Genomic DNA, 19,442 nt, shown 5'->3' with positions numbered 1-19,442 from the left:
GAGAGTGCACGGAGCTGTAGGGGATCTTTTGCCGTGCAGGGCACCCTAAAAAATTCACTTTAGAGAGAGCACGCCACCACCCTGTTGCCTCGTTGCCATGCTTCGTTTCCCTGTTGTGAGTCTGGGCTAAGATTGGCCACCCAGAGACCATCTTCCCCCACACTTGAGGGGGATCGAGTTCACAGGGGTGAGATGTGGCTTGGTCAGCACGAAAGAAGTGACTGTTTAGTATGCCCCGTGTCTCCTGGCCCTGCTCTGGGAGCCTCATTTCCTCCTGCTGATCTTTACCTCTCTGCCATTTAGTGCTAACGTGCCTGTGTGGGCAGCAGGAGGACCTGAAGAAGTCATAACTAATTCAAATACAGAGGTGTCCTTAATGTAGTGGGAAGTACAGACATTTAGTATTTATGTATTTACCTGATTTTTCACATTCAATCGCTATATATCTTTATAAAATTGAAAATGAAATTTCCCAGCATGAATACCCTGTGTGTTAGTCCAGTCAAAGAAGTTACCATACACAGAGTCTTCAACAAATACTTGCAGCACAGTGTTAAGAGTTTGCTAGAGTGGAATGTACATAGGAACTGCAGCTACCCTAAAAAGGACAAAGAATCATGCCCGGAAGGCCTTCCAGAGGGGGATATTAGCAGGGTGACGGGTGAAAACACCAGACATTGGTACACAGAAGGGCATTCGAGGCACCGAAGATGAAGTAAGGGTACATGGGTACCAAAGAGCCTGACTCACTGGTAGATAATGAAAGTCCAGTATGGCTGAAGTATAGGTAAAATAGAGGAATGGGCTGGACTGGAGATAAGGCTGGGAGCGGGACTAGGGCCACATGGCATCCTCACTACTAATCACAATTATTATTTAGATGTTCGTATCACCTGTCAGATGTTTGCACCTGAGATCTGGAAATGACTCCTCCAACCGTTCAGTGTTTCTGAATCCCGTTGTGTTTTTGCGAGGGCCCAATTCATGGAATGAGTGCCTGAAGGGATGGTGACTGGTATGGGAAGTCATTTCAACTCAGACCGATGAGCTGATTGGACTGTAAACAAATCACGTATCACAGCCACTTGCTTTGACTTATATCCTTGGCAATACAGAGTCATCAAGTGTTCTAAAGTGGAAGAGTGACCTAAGCCTATCTGTGTTTCAGGAAATAATCCTGGCCGTGATGTGGCAAATTGGCATGGGAGAAACTTACAAGTTGGAAGAAAGGTTTGGTAGAGATAATGAGCAGGCTCCGGAGAGTACAGATTTGAAAGATGTGTGTAAGGTTGAATCGGAGTCCAGCACCAATTTTTAGTGACCAGTGAAGGAAATCGAAGACCATTGTTGTCTCAAGTGAAAGTAAGTTTGACTTTCAAGTAGATTCATACTCAGAGATGACAAGCTCCTAACACTTAGGTACTAGACAGAGTTAACTGATCGGCGTTTGTTTAGAAGAATGGAACTCAGTGATAAGAGTCGACTGACCTGAAGCATGGGCATGCCAAACAGTTGATTGATGTAGGCTGTATCACGGGCATAGCATGTTCATGCTGTGTGTAACATACTAATGCATGTGTGACATGTGTGCTCTGATGTTGGGAGCATAACCAGCACCGCCTCGCGTGGCCTCATGCACTGCACGATTCTAGAGGCAGCAGTGATAATAGAATACCTCCCACCCCCCAATAAAACTGCCATATATTCCTCTTACCTTTCATGAACTGTAGCTTTTTATCAACAAATGAAGAGGTGTTTGGGGTGGGAATTTGATAGACTTGTAAGGATTAATCATCTGATGGGAGCCCTTCTATGGGCAGGTGGAAGTGGATGGAGGGGGCATCTTTTTGTGTTGAAAATGAGAGTTTTTCTTCTCGTAAAGAACTTTCGTGACCACCTTCTTACACCCTCTTCTGACAACAGTGAGAGAGCTGAGCATTTTGCTAGTGAAAGATGTTTTAGGGTTTCCTATTGCATGATGTGCCTCATGCCAGGGAGCTCGATGTATTTGCATCTTGTTCCAGTTGAGTAATGTAGCATGACCCATGGATTCAGCCATTAGAAGGGATGGTGTCATAGAAGTGGATGAAGAAAATAGGATCCTTTATATTCTTTCACGACAATCATATGTTGCTTTAAAATTGTGGCATTTACTCACATCCTTCAGGGAAAATGGCTGCAGCAGGAGACGGCCAAGAACTTAGGTCTGGCTTGCTCTCAATTGTGGCTTGCTGGGGACGGGGTTTCCACATCATCCCAGCATTGCAGGTTGGAGGATGCGGGAAGCTCTGCAGAAAGTATCAGAGGTACTGGTCTCACTGCCAGGGGCTAGTGGAAGGGAAAGAAACCTCGTGGATTCCAGAGTAGCCCCGGCGATTTTGTGTTGTAGACAGTCTCCAGTACTCAGTTGTTTGAGATCCGGTTGCCAAACCGTGGTCTGGCATTGGGCCTGGCCATGGCGCAGGTAGTGGACAAAGCTCTGTTTTTCTCCACACTTATTCGTCTAGTGGAAATATGTCGGCTACCTCCTCCAAGGCTGTGCATTTATTTTAAAGAATGCTAGAAAGGAAATATATCGCTTACCATCTTCCTCCCTCTTTGGGAGTGTTTATTGTGATTGGAAATCATTCTAGTCCACATGGTTGTGGCTTTTCCCTCTCGCTTTGTGCTCCTATGTTAAACAGCTCTCTGTGCAAATAAACAGAAAAGGGCGAAGCTTTTCATTCAGCTACAGAAGAAGGAGCGAAGTTAGACTCCGGAGAGCTAGAATTGCATAGCTCTGGCTCGTGTCCTGGCGGTGTGCTTTCTTTTCCCCTGGAGCGAGGCCAGGAGGTACAGTGCAGGCCTTTGCCAGAGCTGGCTGGGAGCCCAGACTCAGGTATTCTGCAGCGAACAGTCTGCTGGCTGCAGCTGCCTTTTTGGTAGGACTTACCTGGGGTTTATCTTGACTCCTTCTGGTGGAGAGAAAATTTCCAACTATTCTGAACTTGATTAAAACTTAAACACAAAAGCTAAAGCTGATAAATTTGTGTATTTTATCAAATATTTTAAAATCAGTTTCTAAGCTAAGTGAACTTCTATCTGTTGGCACGGTGGGTTAGATGGACTTGCCGTCCAAATCATTGTGGTACATTGTCAGTGAGCAGAAGCCAGGGAGTAGCCAAGGCCACTCAGTGATCCGGTTTTCGATTCTGGTTCTCCTACATGACCCTAGGCAAGCCATTTAGCTTCTCTGTTTGTTTCTTCAGTCATCAGATGAAGCTATAGGACTTATTTATTAACCAAAGTTTATCTGCACTTCTCTTAGGAAGAATAGTTAGATATTAAACTCTCTGCCTCGTTATCAATGTTGAGCCTAGAACATGTTAAACCTTGGTTTAAAATAAGGATGTATGATGGGGCCAGCAGGAGCAAGGTGGTTAAGGTGCTAGACTCCCACATGGCTGACCACGGTTCGAGTCCTGGACCTGGCAGCTTGTTTTTATACTTTTCCTCTGTCTCTCTGGTTAAATTAAAAAAGAATAATAATACATAAAATTAAATAATTATTAACAATTAAAATAATATAAGGATGTGTGAAAAAATATGTATTTAAGAAACCTGCAATTTCAAATGCAATTTCATTTTCTCGTGGGTACTAATGTTTTTCATTTCTACTTAATATTGATAGTTGATTAGCATTGATAGCTAAAATGATCAACACTTGTAGAATAGCTTTTGGTTCATGAAGCACTTTATATGAATTATTTCATTTGTTTCTTTTCTTTTTTCTTTCTTACGATTTTTTCCAGAGGGCACATGTGTTCGCTGGATAGAGACAGGCAGAGAAAAAATGAGAAAGCAGCCCCTTTGGGAAACGGTCATACTGTAATCCCCTCTCTTCCAGCTTTCCCTCCTTTCAGGGTTTTAGGTGCACACACACACATACATACACACACTCACACACACACACGTCCAGTGTGTTTCTCAAGCCACTGGGTACGAGATTCAGACTGTTCAGTTGGCCATGTGGGAACCAGCCACCTTAACCGCCAGGTCTCAGGCTGGCATTGTTTCTTAATAGAATAAAAACTCACACCCTAATTGTTTCTCCTGCTTTCAATATATACTAGCATTCTCTCCTCTACCTACAATGAAGGAAAATTTGTTAAAGACCTTATTATTAGGGCTGGCAGGTGGCGTGGTAGTTAAGGGCACTGGACACCCACATAGCCAACCATGGTTCAAGTCCTGGGGCTGATGGCTTGCTTTCTCACTTCTTCTTTCTCATTAAATTAAAATAAATAAATAAATAATTCTTTAAAGAAAAAAATCCTTAGGGACCAGTAGTTGGCATAATGGCCATGTTGATGGACTCCCAATGTAATCAGCCGCGATTTGAGTCCCAGACCTGGTGGCTTAAACTCATGCTGGGCACATGTACGTGCGTGCCCAAGATCCCAAGAGGAGAATGGAGGAGAAGGGATTGCGGCATGGCTATCCCCCCTGGGGGTGATTTCTTGCTTTCTGTCTCTCTGTCTTTCTGATGAGCACATGTACCCTATAGCAAAAACCAATCAAAAAAAACAAAAAAAACCCAACCCAACCTTATTATCTGTATCGGTTCAATAACATGTGATGGGTGAAGAAACATAAAATGTATTTTTCTGGGGCTGTTTATTTTCAAGTATGTAGTTCTTGTTATCACAAATCTGTATAAGGAAAAGTATGGACTAAACACTGGATAAAATAATTACTCTTTGACATCATGACATGTCACTGCTCACTAACGGATACAGAGGCAGTAGCCAGATGTCAATCTGAGTAACAGAGGAACTCTCTAAAGGAAAGTGGTATTTGGGGGCCTTGCAATGGGAATATGCCTGGGTATATTCAGCAGATAAGGGAAGACATAAGCATTTATAGAAAAAAGAAGGCACAATCGCATAAATTGTTTTGGAACAATTATCCTTGGCTACAAGGATCGTAACAAGGGTGACCTCAGTCTAAGGATGGACAGGCAGGTCTGAGCACATGTCGCAGGAGTATGTTCTGGTGCGAGGTTGCAGATTTTGGAATCTTTTGTGTATAGTTTCTTCAAAATATACATTTGTGGGGGCCGGCAGGTGGTGCAGTGGTTAAGGTGTTGGACTCCCACAAGCCTGACCATGGTTCAGCCATATTACCAGTGACAGTTCTTGTTACCAGGCATAAGTCCATGACATCCACTCCCTTCATGACCTTCCTCGACTCCATTTTGCCAGGATTTGACATGAGCGACTCCATTTTTATTCTGACAACTTTCACACAAGTCATTGAAATAGCATAATGAATTTGACTACCCCCGAGCTACTTATTATTGCCCAGTCGTTGTTTACCCCGTGTCAGAGAGGCTTCCAGTGTGAATGGCACAGGGTGCTAAGGTAGGTCTTTTCTAGCTTGCCTTGAATTGGCAGTCGGAAACTGGAGAAAGTGTCTCCACAGGGCAGTTCAGTGGATTGCCACAGATCCTCCGTTTGTAAACACAGTATTCAGAATATGTCCAAAGGAAGTTTTATTAAACAAAAAATTGAGTAGCTATTATGGACTGATCAGGGAGATTATAACAACCTGCCATCCCAAAGGAGGCTCTGATCTCAGCATTAAGATAATTTGAAAGGGAGGGTCAACGGGTGGCACGGTGGTTGAGGGAGCTGGACTACCACATGGCTGACCACAGTTCCAGTCCTGGACCCAGTGGCTTGCTTTCTCGTTTCCCTCTCTCTCTCTCTCTTTCTCACTCTGTCCCTCTCTGGTCAAATAAAAATAAATAAATAAATAAAGACATTTAAATAAAATAATTCTTTCAAAAAAAAAGAGAGATAATTTGAAGGTCCTTGAGTCTTGCTTCCTGCCTTCTGACCTTCTAGACTCCAAGGTTCTCTTACACTTTCTAGACAGTGGGAAGTGGAAATTCTTTCCAGACCTAGCTGGTGCTTGTAGATCTTCCAGCAGCTTCCATAGTCCTAGTGATTAGGGTTATATTTGGGTTCTATCTCCTTCTCCTCTTCCTTCTCTTCATCCTCCTCCTCCTCTTCCTCCTCTTTCTCTTCCTTCTCCTTCTTCTCTTTCTTCTTTTGAGAGGTTTTTGCTATAGGGAGCTTGCGTTTGCCAGAAGAACAGAGAGACGAAGAGACAGGAAGCAAGAAATCACCCCCCCTCCCCCAGGGGAAATGGCCACACTGCAATCCCTTCTTTTCCATTTTCCTCTTGGGATCTTGGGCATGCACACACAAGTTTAAGCCACTGGAACTCAACCATGGTCAACTATATGGGAGTCCAGCGACAGCCATTACACCAACTGCTAGTCCTGAGGAGTTCCATCTTCTTGAGGTTTTATTTTTAATTTCTATTTATTTATTTATTTATTTTTGCGTTAGGATGGGTGTGCTTGAGGGAGAAAGACAGAGACAGAGACAGTGAGAGGAAGAGTGAAAAATCACCTCCCCAGGGGGGATGGCCACACCACAATTCCTTCTCCTCCATTCTCTGCCCAGGATCTTGGGCATGCTCACATGTACATGTGCCCGGTGTGAGTTTCAAGCCACCAGGTCCAGAACTCAAACCATGGTCAGCTATGTGGGACTCCAGCGACATAACCTCTGTGCTATCTGCTAGCTCCCCCTTCTCAAACCTGACTCTATCATGTGAGCCAGAACTGATGTCCTTATGCCTCCTCATGGTGGAGAGGTGCCTCCTTCTCTGTCCCGGGCCCCTGGAAAAGGGAACTCCTCTCTTTTCCTCTCTTGTCCCTGAAAATTCATACCAGTCCTTCTCAAGGTTTTCCCACCTCCGAGCATTAGATTTGAGCATCTCATTCTTAAGAGATTTCTCCTTGGTGAGGAACAAAATTATACCCTGCTCACCCTGGAGCTAGGTGCTAATTAATCCCCAGGCAGACATCCGCTCCTCTCCGCTCTCCCTGTTTTGAATGAATCTCTAATAGACCACTTGTCACTTTGTTCTGTAACTGGAGAGCTTCACTTTTTTCCACCATAACCTACAAAAGAAAATGTGTTTTACATTGCAAACCAGTACACACATATATGTAATTAATACAGATATGAAGGGACTTCATAAAGTTCACTGAAAAATAGAATTAAAGTGCCTGTTTATTTTGGTGTACAAAATATTTGAAATCTGTATATAGTTTCTTGAAAATATACATTTATAGGGGCCAGCAGGTGGCACAGTGGTTAAGGTGCTGGACTTCCACATGGCTGACCACGGTTCCAATCCTGGACCTGGTGGCTTACTTTCTTACTTTTTCTCTTTCTCTGTCTCTCATCTCACTCTGGTGAGTGCATGTGGCCTATAGCAAATTAAAAAAATAATAATATATGAAATTAAATAAAAAGTAATTATATATACATATATATATGTGTGTGTGTGTGTATAATTTTTTTTTGAGAGGTTTTCTCTATAGGGCACGTGCGCTCGCCAGACAGACAGAGACATAGAGACAGAAAGCGAGAAATCACCCCCCAGGGGGGATGGCCACGCCGCAATCCCTTGTGTGTATAATTTTGAAGACCCCTTTTATATAGGTGTATGTCCACGTGAGTTTCCTTGTCTTTATTTTATGTATGCTATTCTGTCCCACTTTATGTCTGTGTTCATCTTTTTAATTTTTTTTCTTTAATTTGCTAGAAGGCATGTGCACGCACTAGAGAGAGGGAAAATAAGAAAGCACTTCCTGTAAGGGAAGGTCAAACCACAATCCGTTCTCCTTCTAGATTTCAGGCTTATAAACACATGCACCCAACTTGTTTTTCTTTCTTTCTTTCTTTTAGAATAACTCAATTTATTTATTCATTCATTTATTTTAATTTGACCAGAGAAAGACACACAGAGACAAGAAAAGTGAGAAAGCAAGCCACCAGGTCTAGGACTCCAACCTTGGTAGGCCACATGGGAGTGCCCAACTTGGTTTTCAAGCTTTGGAGTCTGGGACTGGAATAGTGCAATTGGCCATGTTGGATCCAACGGCCTTAACCACCACACCACCCGCTGGCCCACACTCATTTATTTTAAGCACTGATAAGACCCACTAACTGAGCCTCAATGACCTTTTAATGGGTGGCAAGCTGAGTTTAAGCTGCATGGTTCTAATTAAGAACTCTGGCTACCCGTCCCTCATCCCTGCTGGGTTGTGAAGTGGATGATGGCAGAAAGTGTGCTTTTTCTTCCTCTGCATACTCTGCACCTACCTCGTGCCTGGCATGTTACAGATGCTCAGATAATAGTAGTTGGACTAAACAACTCAGCCTCTCTGGGTCTTTGTGTCCCAAACGTAAAATGGAAAAGTGCTCACACATGTCTTATGGGCATTTGTGAGAACTGAATGAAATCATCTCACTTTAAAGCAGAGAGCACAGCAATCAGCTGCGCTCAATAGGTGCTCAGTTAATATACATTTCTTTCAGGGACCAGCAGTTGACGTAATGGCTATGTCATTGGACTCCCATGTAGTCGACTGCGGTTTGAGTCCCGGACCTGGTGGCTTAAACTCACGCCAGGTGCGTGTGCATGCGTGCCCAAGATGCCGAGAGGAGAATGGAGGAGGAGGAATTGCGGCATGACCATCCCCCTGGGGGTCGATTTCTCGCTTTCTGTCTCTCTGTCTCTCTCTGACTTTCTGGTGAGTGCGTGCACCCTATAGCAAAAAAACAAAACAAACCAAAAAAAAAAAAACTCTAAAAAATAAATTAAAAATGTAAAAAATTATACATTTCTTTCATTCTTTTCTTTTTTATTAATACTTTTAAAAATTGCCGAGTACATGTGCACTTGCCAGAGAGAAAGAATGAGGGAGAGAAAGTATCCCCCAATGGGGAATGGTCACACAACAATCCTTTTTCTCCCATTTCTCCATCCCATCAAGGTTTTGGGCATGCATGCATGCATGTTTTTAGCATGTATCTAGCATGTTTTCAAGCTGCTGAGGCTGGCATGCAGGCCGCAGTTGGCCACATGGGATCCAGCTCCCAGTGCAAGGAGCTTAACCACTGCGCTACAGGGCTGGTTAGTATATGTTTGCTTCTGGTTTTCTGTGCCAGGGCTCCCTGTGACTGACCATTTGATTCTGCACCGCAGTTCCTGTAAGTTCAGTGAGAGGTTTGAACTCCATCAGCTCAAGGTCCCAACCAGCTCAGGCACTGTAAGCTTTTCTAAGATGCTGCATAGCCAGGAGGCGAACTGCCCCTCTGGGACAGTGATTTCTTCCTGGAGTTCAGTTCAAGTCAGGTTCTTTTTGAAACGTGGGAGGGTCCTGGAAGGAATCCTTTTTGTCACACCTTAGTAGGACTCATTTCTCCATGTAAAACGGAGACTCGAGCTGATTATTAGAATTTCATCACAAAAATAAAAATTACTTCCACATTTAGAAAGATTGTAAAATAACTTTAAGATCAACATGGAATTTAGTATGTTTTATGTCCTCGCTTTATAAAAGCTATTATTTCAAAATCAGGAACCTAAATTAAGTCTGATGTAATAGAAAGAGCACTAGTTGATTAACTTCTTTTGAATTTCCTTTTTAAAATATTTAGTTTGTTTATTTATTAAGAAAGAGAAAGAGGAAGAAAGGGCTCTCTGACAGGGTCCTCGTGCTCCGAGCAATAGCCAGCATGCTCGCAGACACACCTGTGCCAGGCATGTGCAGGATCCTCACCTCAGGATCTGAACCCCAGATCTTCCCTGTGTGGTAAACTCATCCCCTAGGGGCAATGGCCACATCACCATCTCCTCTCCTCCATTCTCCTCTTGGGATTTCGGGCATGCATGCACATGCTCATGGCCCTGCTGGGTCTGGGACTCGAACTGAGGAGTCCACATGGGAGGCCAGCACTTCAACTATGTCTCTGGCTGGCCCTGGTTGATAAAATTTTGACCTGACCAGTGACTGGCTGCTAGTTTGTGAGTGGGGCAGCCCTTCTGGGTCTCACTTCTTCATCTGTGAAAAGAAATATCCCTTCCCTCTCCAAAATCCTGCTCTCGCAAATATGGGTTTTGGGGGTCCTTTGTTTCACATTCACTGGAAAGTGCTAGCCAATGAGGAGACAGCAGTCTAATAAAAATGAGTCTCATCTGCACGGACCAAGCCACATACGGGCCTATACCCTTACCTCTTTTAACCATCTTTTGATCCAGTCACGTAAAAAGACTAAATGATGCTTAAACTGACCTTAGAGCCAGTGAAGAGTGAGGGGAGCTGTGATCTGTGTAAATTAAACCTCAAAAAACAAGCTTTTGGGGCCAACAGGTAGAGTGGTAGTTAAGGTGGCTGGATCCCACATGGCCAACTGTGCTGTTCGAGTCCCAGACCCAGCAGCTTGAGAAACAGGTGGGGTGCATGTATGTGCATGCCCCAACTCCTGAGAGCAAAATGGAGAAGGGATTATGGCATGGCCGTCCCCTCTGAGGATGCTTTCTCTCTTTTCTTCTCTCTCTGTCTCTGTCTCTGTCTCTGGTGAACATACATACCCTACACCATTAAAGACGACAAACAAGTGATTCATTTTGTGTGAGTCACTGTGGTATTTTGTTCTGAGTTGTACTTCATCTTGTCCATGAAACAAATGTGAGCTTTTTGCTTAACGTGGTGTGAATTGATAGTTTATAGATGAGTAATTTAATGAGTCTATTTGCTGCTTTCTTCTAGGCCTGGATGACTTGAAGATACTGGAGCACCTAAGCTTCTAGCAGAATGTGGAGTCTTTCCTCTTCCGCTGTCTGGTTGAAGTTTAGGAAGGTGAGTGGTGAACTCCATTCTCGTCTCGGGAAGTTCTGGAGAGCTGGCTGTCCTGAAGTTCACAGGGTCCTGAGGAACAGCTCTGCCGTAGCAGACCCACTTGGGCATTCAGCTCTCATTTCCTCAGATGCACAGGAGAGGGGAAAGACTTCATGTGGTGAGGTTCTCAGGGCACTTCTGCCACCAGCTTTATCCTGTGGAAGCTTCTTATTTGCTGCTTTTCAGCACTGCCCCCGCAGAGATTCTGATGGAAAAGAGAATTAGGTAATAAGTGATGCAGCCTGAAAGAGCAAGCGCCCCTGGAAAATTTTCAGAAAAGACTCCCTTCGCTCTCTTATTCTTAAAATGAACGCTACCTTCAGCTTTTGCACAATGCAAAAGCGATCACGCCAGTGCTTGTGCAGGGAGAAAAGAAGCTAGCTGTCGGGAGCTGTCGCCTAACTTGCGTGTTCCTCATCTTTGGCCCATTGTATCCGCCTTCTTACCAGTGGCCCAGCACCACGCCAGTGCCACCCCCTTCCACCTGAAGTAAGAAAATGCATGTCCAACCGCGTCACTTCCCTGGGATACCTCTCCAGGCTCCCCACCTCCCGCAAGGTAAAACCCATTGTCCCATCTCCCAGCATGGCTCGCAGGGCCCCTGTGGCCTGACCCCACATTCCCCCCAGCCTCATTGCTTAGTGCTCCCTCCTCACCCGTGGACCTGTCATCTGTTGGATCCCTCTAAGTCTTTGCTCCTGTAGTGCTTTCTTTTTTTTTTTTTAATTATTTTATTTAACTTTATTTATTTTAATTTGACCAGGGAGGGAGAGAGTGAGCAAGAGAGAGAGAAAGAGAGGGAAAGTGAGAGAGCAAGCCACCAGGTCCAGGACTTGAACCATGGTCAGCCAGGTAGGAGTCCAGCGCCCTTAACCACCACGCCATCTGCCAGCCCCAGCTCATGTGGTGCTTTCTGCCTGGCATGACCGCCAGCCCCTCCTGCCCATCTGTCTTGCAAGACTCAGTTCCTGTGCCCACCCTTCCATGCAGCCTTTCTGGGACCCCCTGTGCCAGGCTGCATGGCTCCCATGTACCCAGAGTCCCCCACTCACCGTGGCATGTCCATATTGTATTTATTTTTCCCCATCCTTGCTGCTGCCCAGGGCACCCTGCTGGGTCAGGGACCTCCTCCTCCTGAGGCAGTGTAGCTCACCGGTCACCAGCAGAGACCCTCGAGGCTAACGCCCAGTTCCAGTCCTATTACTTCACCTCCTGGCTACAGAGTCTCTTTCTTTTTATGGCCAGAGGATACATGTGCTGAGAGGGGAGAGAAAGCCTCTCCCCAGGGGATCGTGGTCACACCACAATTTCTCTCCTCCGTTTCTCCATCATTAGGATTTGGGGCATGCATGTGTGCACACACGCTGGCATATTTTTCAAGCTCCTGGAGCTGGAGTGAGCCATGTGGGATCTGGCGCCTCGCCCCTCCTTCAGGAAAGCCTCCCCCGCGCTCACCTGCACAGCTCTCCCAGCTTCCGCAGCTTTGGGCGAATCGTCCCAGGTGCCTTAGCTGGGCTGACGTTCCCTACCCCAGTGAGCAGATTTGGGGGCCTAGCCTGGGGCTCTCCCCTGCTCTTCTGGAGAAACAGCTTCTCTTTCAAGTAAGTCACCGCGAGGAGGGTTACTGATTGGAATCTTTCCCACGGACTGCTCTTCTGTCTTAAAATTTTCATGTGGGCATCCCAATCCGGGAGGAAGGGCTGCTCAAATTCAACAAGACCACAGGAAGCTGCACCACCCCCCGAGCCCACATCGCCATGCCAGTGTCTCTGAGGAGGGCGCCTCTTCCAGTCACCTCGTCTGAACTAGAGCCAGCTCTGACCCTTGGAAGTGTCACCGGTTCTACTTTACTTTCTCAACAATTGAGATTGGCCTCTGGGCTCTGTCTTTATGACCTTTGGCCACAATGTCCACTGGATCCCACTCTGGTGCCTCATTAATGGACTTAAGCACAGTTTTTTGGTTCATGTAACCCTCTGCTTAAAAACCTTAAGTAGCTCCTCTGGCCTGTGTTGCGTCAAGTCCAGGCTCTGCTGCCTAGTTACGAAGCCCCAAATAACCTGCCCACCTACCCTTGTCTAACACTTTTTCCCACACCCTCATCAGAACATCATAGAACTCCTACTTTCTCTAAGACATTGGGCTGGGTTCTGGGGTAGTCAAAGGATGAAGAATGCCGGTCCCTCCTTCCAGACCTTTCCAGTGGAGGTAGGGTAATCAGGCACGGGAACCCTCATCATAATGGAAGTGTCGTGGCAAAGACATAGTGGGTGATGTGGGGACTTAGAAAAGAGAGCCACGCCTTCTGACACAGCCTCTGCTGTGGGTTGGGCAGTAACTTTGCCAACTTGAAGCATCACTTTCTCTTTCTTGGACCGTTTTGTTAGTGAGGGATCTCAGATTCACTGGAGACTATATCAATTATTTAAAATAATTTTCTGAGTAAAAAAGTAAAATTGCTTTCCTCAAAATATATTGATTTTTGAGTTAAGTTGAGAAGGGTGCCTCCTAGTTGGGTGCATTTGCCTGAATTTCTATTTTTGAAAGAACTCTGTTTTTTTTAGAATTATTTTATTCATCATCATCATTATTATTTTAATTTGACCAGAGAGAGAGAGAGAGAGAATGAAGAAACAAGCTGCCAGGACCAGGACCTGAACCCGTGGTCAGCCACGTGGGAGTCCAGCATACCTTAACCACCATGCCACCTGCCAGCCCTGAAAGAACTCTCTTAAAACTTGTTATTGGAGGGAACCAGCAGTTAACGTAATGGCTATGTCACTAGACTCCCATGTAGTCGACCGTGGTTCACGTCCTGTACCCAGTGGCTTAATACTCACGCTGGGTGTGTGTGCGTTTGTGCCCAAGATCCCAAGAGGAGAGTGGAGGAGAAGGGATTGCAGCATGACCATCCCCCTTGGGGGTTGATTTCTCGCTTTCTGTCTTTCTATCTCTCTCTGTCTGTCTGGCGAGTGCACGCGCCCTATAGAGAAAACCTCTCCAAAAACAAACAAACAAACAAATAAAACACTTGTTATTGGAGGGCCAGCCAGTGGCATGGTGGGTTAAAGCAGCTGACTGCACAGGGTCCCAGACCCAGCAGCTTGAAAAACATGCTGGATATGTGTGAACATGTGTCCAAAATCTTGAGAGGACAAATGGAGAATGGCCTGCGGTATGGCCATCCCCCCACCTGGGGGTGTGATTTCTCACTTTCCCTCTCTGTCTCTCTCAGTGTCTCCCTGGTGAGTGTATTCATGCTACAGCAAAAATCTTAAAAAGAAAAAAAAACTTAAAAAGAAAATAAAACTTGTTATTGCCAAACATCTACTGAATATGTATGTGAACATTATAGCTAAATACCTGACTATTATGAAAATAATCTTTTTGGAGAGTTGGCTCTTTTGTTAAATGTAGAAAAAAAGGACTGGTTTCAGGGAAGGTGAGATTCCTCACTGGCTCCACACTTTTTCTGTGAAATGCTGTAGTCTCAAGAGCTCAACTCGGCTGTTTGCCTGTCGGAACCCCCCTCTCTCCAGATAAATTTGCAGTGAAAACCTCTGGGAGTGGAGGTCCCCAAGTGAAGATCTCACATCAGGAGAATTTGGGTCTGTGGAATTCCACGGCCCATGCCCAGAAGCTAGCATTCATGAGACTTTGTCATGTTTGAGTAAGAAGAAATATTCTCTGTGGCCTGGAAGCTTTTGTCTTCCAGATAGAAGGATGGTTCCTCCTTCTAGCACTTCCTTGTTGTAGCTGTAGCTGCCAAGGCCCTGAGATAAACCGCTATCCCATGGCTGCTGCGAGACCAGACTGTAGTTCAAACAGTTGATGTTTTATTGCCACGTTGTTAGAACCAGCTTCTTAAATTGCGCTGTGAAATTCTAGAAGGTAAACATTTGGGCGTATATTTTCATGTGTGTCAAACTCACACTGTAGGCAAATACAGCCCCCCACCACGCGCGCACACACACACACACACACACACACACACACACACACACTTCTGTTACCTCTGAACTCTGAGTGAGATCCCCAGAGCGTGCTTTTAGGGTAAGATCCCTTAAGATCAGGTACATTCCCTACTGCAGCCCCACCTGCCTCCCCGTCACTGAACATCTGAACCAAGGGAGAATATGCGCCCGCCCTGCCCTATAGGCAGCACCTTAATGCACGCACACACATGCACACTCGCCTGCACACCGCCCCATCCAAGCATGTGCTCGTAGACCTGAGGGTTTACAAAAAAACTCTCTTCTAAGCACATCAACAGTCCACATGGAGAGTTCAAGTACAGGAAGAGCCTGTTCAGAGAGCTCCTTGAGTGCTTTCTGAATGTCTCTCTCCTTTGGCTTTGCACTTTAGTCTCCCTGTTTCCCATTCCAGAAGGCCCTGCTTGTTTGTTTGTTTCTTTCTTTTTAGAGGTTTTTGCTATAGGGCACGTGCACTTGCCAAACAGACAGAGAGAGACAGAGAGACAGAAAGCTAGAAATCACCCCCCGAGGGAGGATGGCCACGCCTCAATCCCTTCTCCTCCATTCTCCTCTCAGGATCTTGGTAACGCACACACATGCGCCCAGCATGAGTTTTAAGCCACCAGGTCCTGGACACGAACCGTGGTCTACTACATGGGAGCCCTTTCTTTCTTTCTTTCTTTCTTTTTTTTTTTTTTTTTTTTTTTTTTTGGGTTTTTTTTAGGGCGCGTGCGCTCGCCAGACAGAGAGAGACAGAGAGACAGAAAGCGAGAAATCACCCCCCCCAGGGGGGATGGTCACGCCGCAAGCCCTTCTCCTCCATTCTCCTCTTGGGATCTTGGGCACGTACGCACACGCGCCCAGCGTGAGTTTTAAGCCACTGGGTCCAGGACGTGAACTGTAGTCAACTACGTGGGAGTCCAGCGACATAGCCATTACGCTAACTGCTGGTTCCCTTTTTTTTAAGAACAAACAAACAAACAAACAAACAAACAAAAACAACACTTGTAGCCAGGAAATTTGACCTTTTTCTTTAAGAATTATTTATTTTTAATTTCATTCATTCATTAATATATTTTAATTTGACAAGAGAGAGACACACAGAGAGAAGGAAAGCAAGAAAGCAAGCCACCAGGTCTGGGACTCAAACCATGGTCAGCCATGTGAGAGTATCCAACACTTTACCAACCACGCCACCTGCTAGTCCCAAGAAGGCCCTGTTTCTTGAAGCTCCTGTCTGTCTTTTCTCCCGGTCAGAGCTGCTGCCTGAGGTGTGTCCTCAGCGATTTGGTTTCCCAGGTGCCGTGCTGTGAAGGTGCTGAGCCGGCCTCACTTTATCCCTTCCCCTCAGAGCCAGTGGGCATCCACAGGACCAACTGGGCAGGGAGAGCTGAGGCCTGCACAGGGAGCAGCCCCGAATGCCGGCATTACTGCCTGCCAACAGGTGCATGTGCTGGCACTAGTAGTTCGTTACTGGCTGAGCCAAGGACTGATACTGTATCGTGGGCTGTTGATCAGAAGAGGATCCCTGTAGCCTGACACTCAGTGGCGAGTTGAATCTCTTGAGAACATGTATGAATCAATATAACCCTATAGACATGCCAGGTTTGTCTGTCTTTTTTTTTTTTTTTTTTTTTTTTTTATTTGCTGGAGGACACAGGCACTTGCCAGAGAGAAAGGGAAAATGAGAAATCACCCTCCATAGGGGATGGTCATGCCATGATCCCTTCTCCTTCATTTTCTTGGGAGTTGGGCACACATGCATGTGCCTGCCATGTTTTTCAAGCCACTGAGTCCAAGACTCAAAACACGTAGTTGGCCATGTAGGATCTAGCCACCTTAACCACCACACCACCAGCTGTCCCTAGGCTTATTTTTCAATTTTTAAGGCAAATCATTGGGAGGGTGGACAAAACACCGTTGGATGAGCATATACATATTTGCACAAAAATGTTTAAGTTATTATCGCAGAAAATGTGGAGTTTTGCAGTGGGATCAGATTTTAAAAGTGTTGAGGGATGGCTTCTGTGATAATATCTAGGTTCTTAATGTTTGGGACAAAAAAATTGAACAAAACACATCAATAGTGAAAAGAAAATGTAGTTTATTAGTAAAAGTGAAAGTAACTCCTGAGAGAGCAGGCCTGAGCAGACAGAGTGGCTCAAAGGTCCAAAGAGTTACATTCTATGAGGTTTATAACTTTTTAATCTAGGTTGTGGTGGTCAGTCATTGGCTGGGCTCCTGATTGCCCTCATTTCAATGGTTCTACCAAATGTGGCTGGGCCCACTGACTCGACTCATCGGCTATGTCAAATGTGGCTTAATCAGCCTGACATCCCCTACTGATCTGCCTACATTACCTTGGGTGGAAAATTTTCTGACCTGATTGGATTCTTCTTTCTTTCTTTTTCTTTTTTTTTTTTTTTTTGAGAGATTTTCACTATAGGGTGCCATGTGCTCACCAGAGCGACAGAGACAGAAAGTAAGAAATCACACCTCAGGGGGATGACCATGTTGCAATCCTTCCTCCTCCAGTCTCCTTTTGGGATTTTGGGTACACATGTGCCTGGCATGAGTTTTAGGCTGCCTGGTCCGGGACTTCAACTGTGGTTGACTATGTGGGAGTCCAGCAACATAACCATTATGCCATCTGCTGGCCCCCTGATTGGGTTTTTCTATCTAGCCACGTAGGCAGATGCTTCAGCCCCCTTAACCACTTTCAGTTGCTAGCTTTCTCCTGCCTTAACAGGATGTAGAAAAAATATGGGAAGAAAGGAGGAAGCATACCAAGGATGAGAATAAGCAATTTACAATAGCAGAAACCTAAAAGTTACCCTGGCTGACAGAGATGCTATAAAGAGGATCTTAAAGTTGTATTCACACAAGAGAGTGAGCGCAGTTGGGAGCAGGGGCTTCTCTGCTGGAGATGGCAGACACAGCACATGGCCATCGCATAGACCTCATGGGGGACATCAATGAGAAAACGACTGGGTGACCTTTCCAGTCCCCCCACCCCCCACCCCCCGCCTATGATCTGTGATGCAGATGTTGATATTCTGTAAGAGATCTACAGGGTCCAAAGATGTGAGCTGTTAAGATAATTCTAGAAACAGAAGGACTAGCTCCTGAAGAATTAGCTGTAATTATTGCTTTTCACCTAAAATATGTAATTGTAATGCATCTCGCAAAATTACTGACTTTGTTTCCAGGACACAGTTTATTCTCCAGAAGAATCCGGTCTGTTTAGTGCATGCCGTTATTAGCAGATGATACCCTGCACTTAAATAGCCCCTTTCATCACGGCTCTCAAAGAATTTTGTAAGTATTAATTAGTTCTCATGTGTGACCGTGAATTTATTTCACTGTTGTTGAACAGATAGTAAACAATTTTACACCTGGGCAAGGCCAGAATAACAAAGCAGTGACTCTCAGGAGTCCAGAGTTCATTTGAGGAGTGGAAGAACATCTTGTCCGAGAGATACCAGATAAGATTCTGACACCAATGCCCGAATGAATAAATTCAGACTTCTTCCTACCTTCTATTTCTGTCCAGATCTTTTTTTTGAGAAAGATTTTTGCTATAGGGTATGTGCATTCGCCAGAGAGAAAGAGAGAAATAGAGAAACAGAAAGTAAGAAGTCACCCCCCCAGGGGAGATGGACACCACAACCCCTTCTCCTCCATTCTTCTCTTAGGATTTTGGGCATGCACGCATACACACCTGGCATGAGTTTAAAGCCACCAGGTCCCGGACTCAAACTCCTACTACATGGGAGTCCAGCAATGTAACCATTATGCTATCTGCTGGTCCCTATTTCTGTCCAGTTCTTTGACATTAAAATATCAAATAAATGTGAAATTTGGAAAACATTCCTAGACTTGCAATTAGTGTATAGATCTGAGAATTAGATTCCTCATGGCTCCTGGAAACTAGTCATTTCAGGGGACAGGAGAAATGAAGACTTTCTACTGATAATTCAGCCTCCAGCAAACAAAGCTAGCGTGATGGATCTAAGGGCACTGTAGCTAAATATCGAAATACTATTAGGGTTAACATATTCTTCAATACCTACTGAATCTACTGCACAAAGCGATCACAACAGAACGGCAAAGAGATTCCAGATCACCTCTTTCTGCTTACTCCTGACTCAGATTGAACTTCAAGAATTCAAAAGAAACACACCATCCATCAGATGACAAGAAATCACTGCAGGACCACAAGAAATAGAGGAAAACAAGAGAATTTCTCTCCTCCAAGGGAAAAGAATAACTCCTCTTCATCCACAAGCAGTTCAATTGCATATCATGGAAATGTCTGATAAAGAATTTAGAGTATTCATAATGGCGAAGCTAACTGAGATGGAAGAGAAGAGAGACAACGAACTCCTAAAGAGAAAGGAGAAAGAAGTTGATGAGTTCCAGGAGGTGAGGAAATTCTTGCAAGATCTAAGAGAGGAATTACACGCTTTACAAAAGAGTCAAACGGAACTGTTAGAAATGAAGTCTATAATACAGGAAGTCAAAATCTCCCTTGAAAGTATTAAAAGCAGATTAGATCATACAGAAAATAGAATCTGAGACGTAGAAGAGAAAATTGCTGGCCTAGAAAAATCCACCACGAAAACGGAGAAAATGGCCCAAAAATTTGAGAATAGCAT

General features: G+C 45.0%; 1 long non-coding RNA gene across 3 annotated transcripts in view; it reads left to right on the top strand.

The window, feature by feature from the left end:
* The window catches only part of LOC106734350 (uncharacterized), a 77,932-nt gene that overhangs the window by 32,090 nt on the left and 26,400 nt on the right, over positions 1–19,442 (top strand). For 2 of the 3 annotated variants that reach the window (XR_001370001.2, XR_003548508.1), the window contains 3 exons: positions 10,682–10,771; positions 11,260–11,368; positions 17,994–18,102. This is a non-coding gene — a long non-coding RNA (uncharacterized LOC106734350). Of the gene's footprint in view, positions 1–1,168; positions 1,363–10,681; positions 10,772–11,259; positions 11,369–17,993; positions 18,103–19,442 lie in introns of all 3 variants that reach the window. The other variant, XR_003548509.1, reaches the window with a different exon arrangement.

The sequence above is a fragment of the Tupaia chinensis genome, unplaced genomic scaffold (assembly GCF_000334495.1).
Source record: "Tupaia chinensis unplaced genomic scaffold, TupChi_1.0 Scaffold000014_1, whole genome shotgun sequence".
NCBI lineage: Eukaryota > Metazoa > Chordata > Mammalia > Scandentia > Tupaiidae > Tupaia > Tupaia belangeri.
The sequence above is the reverse complement of the archived record's forward strand: the minus strand, read 5'-3'. Positions and strand labels throughout refer to the sequence as shown.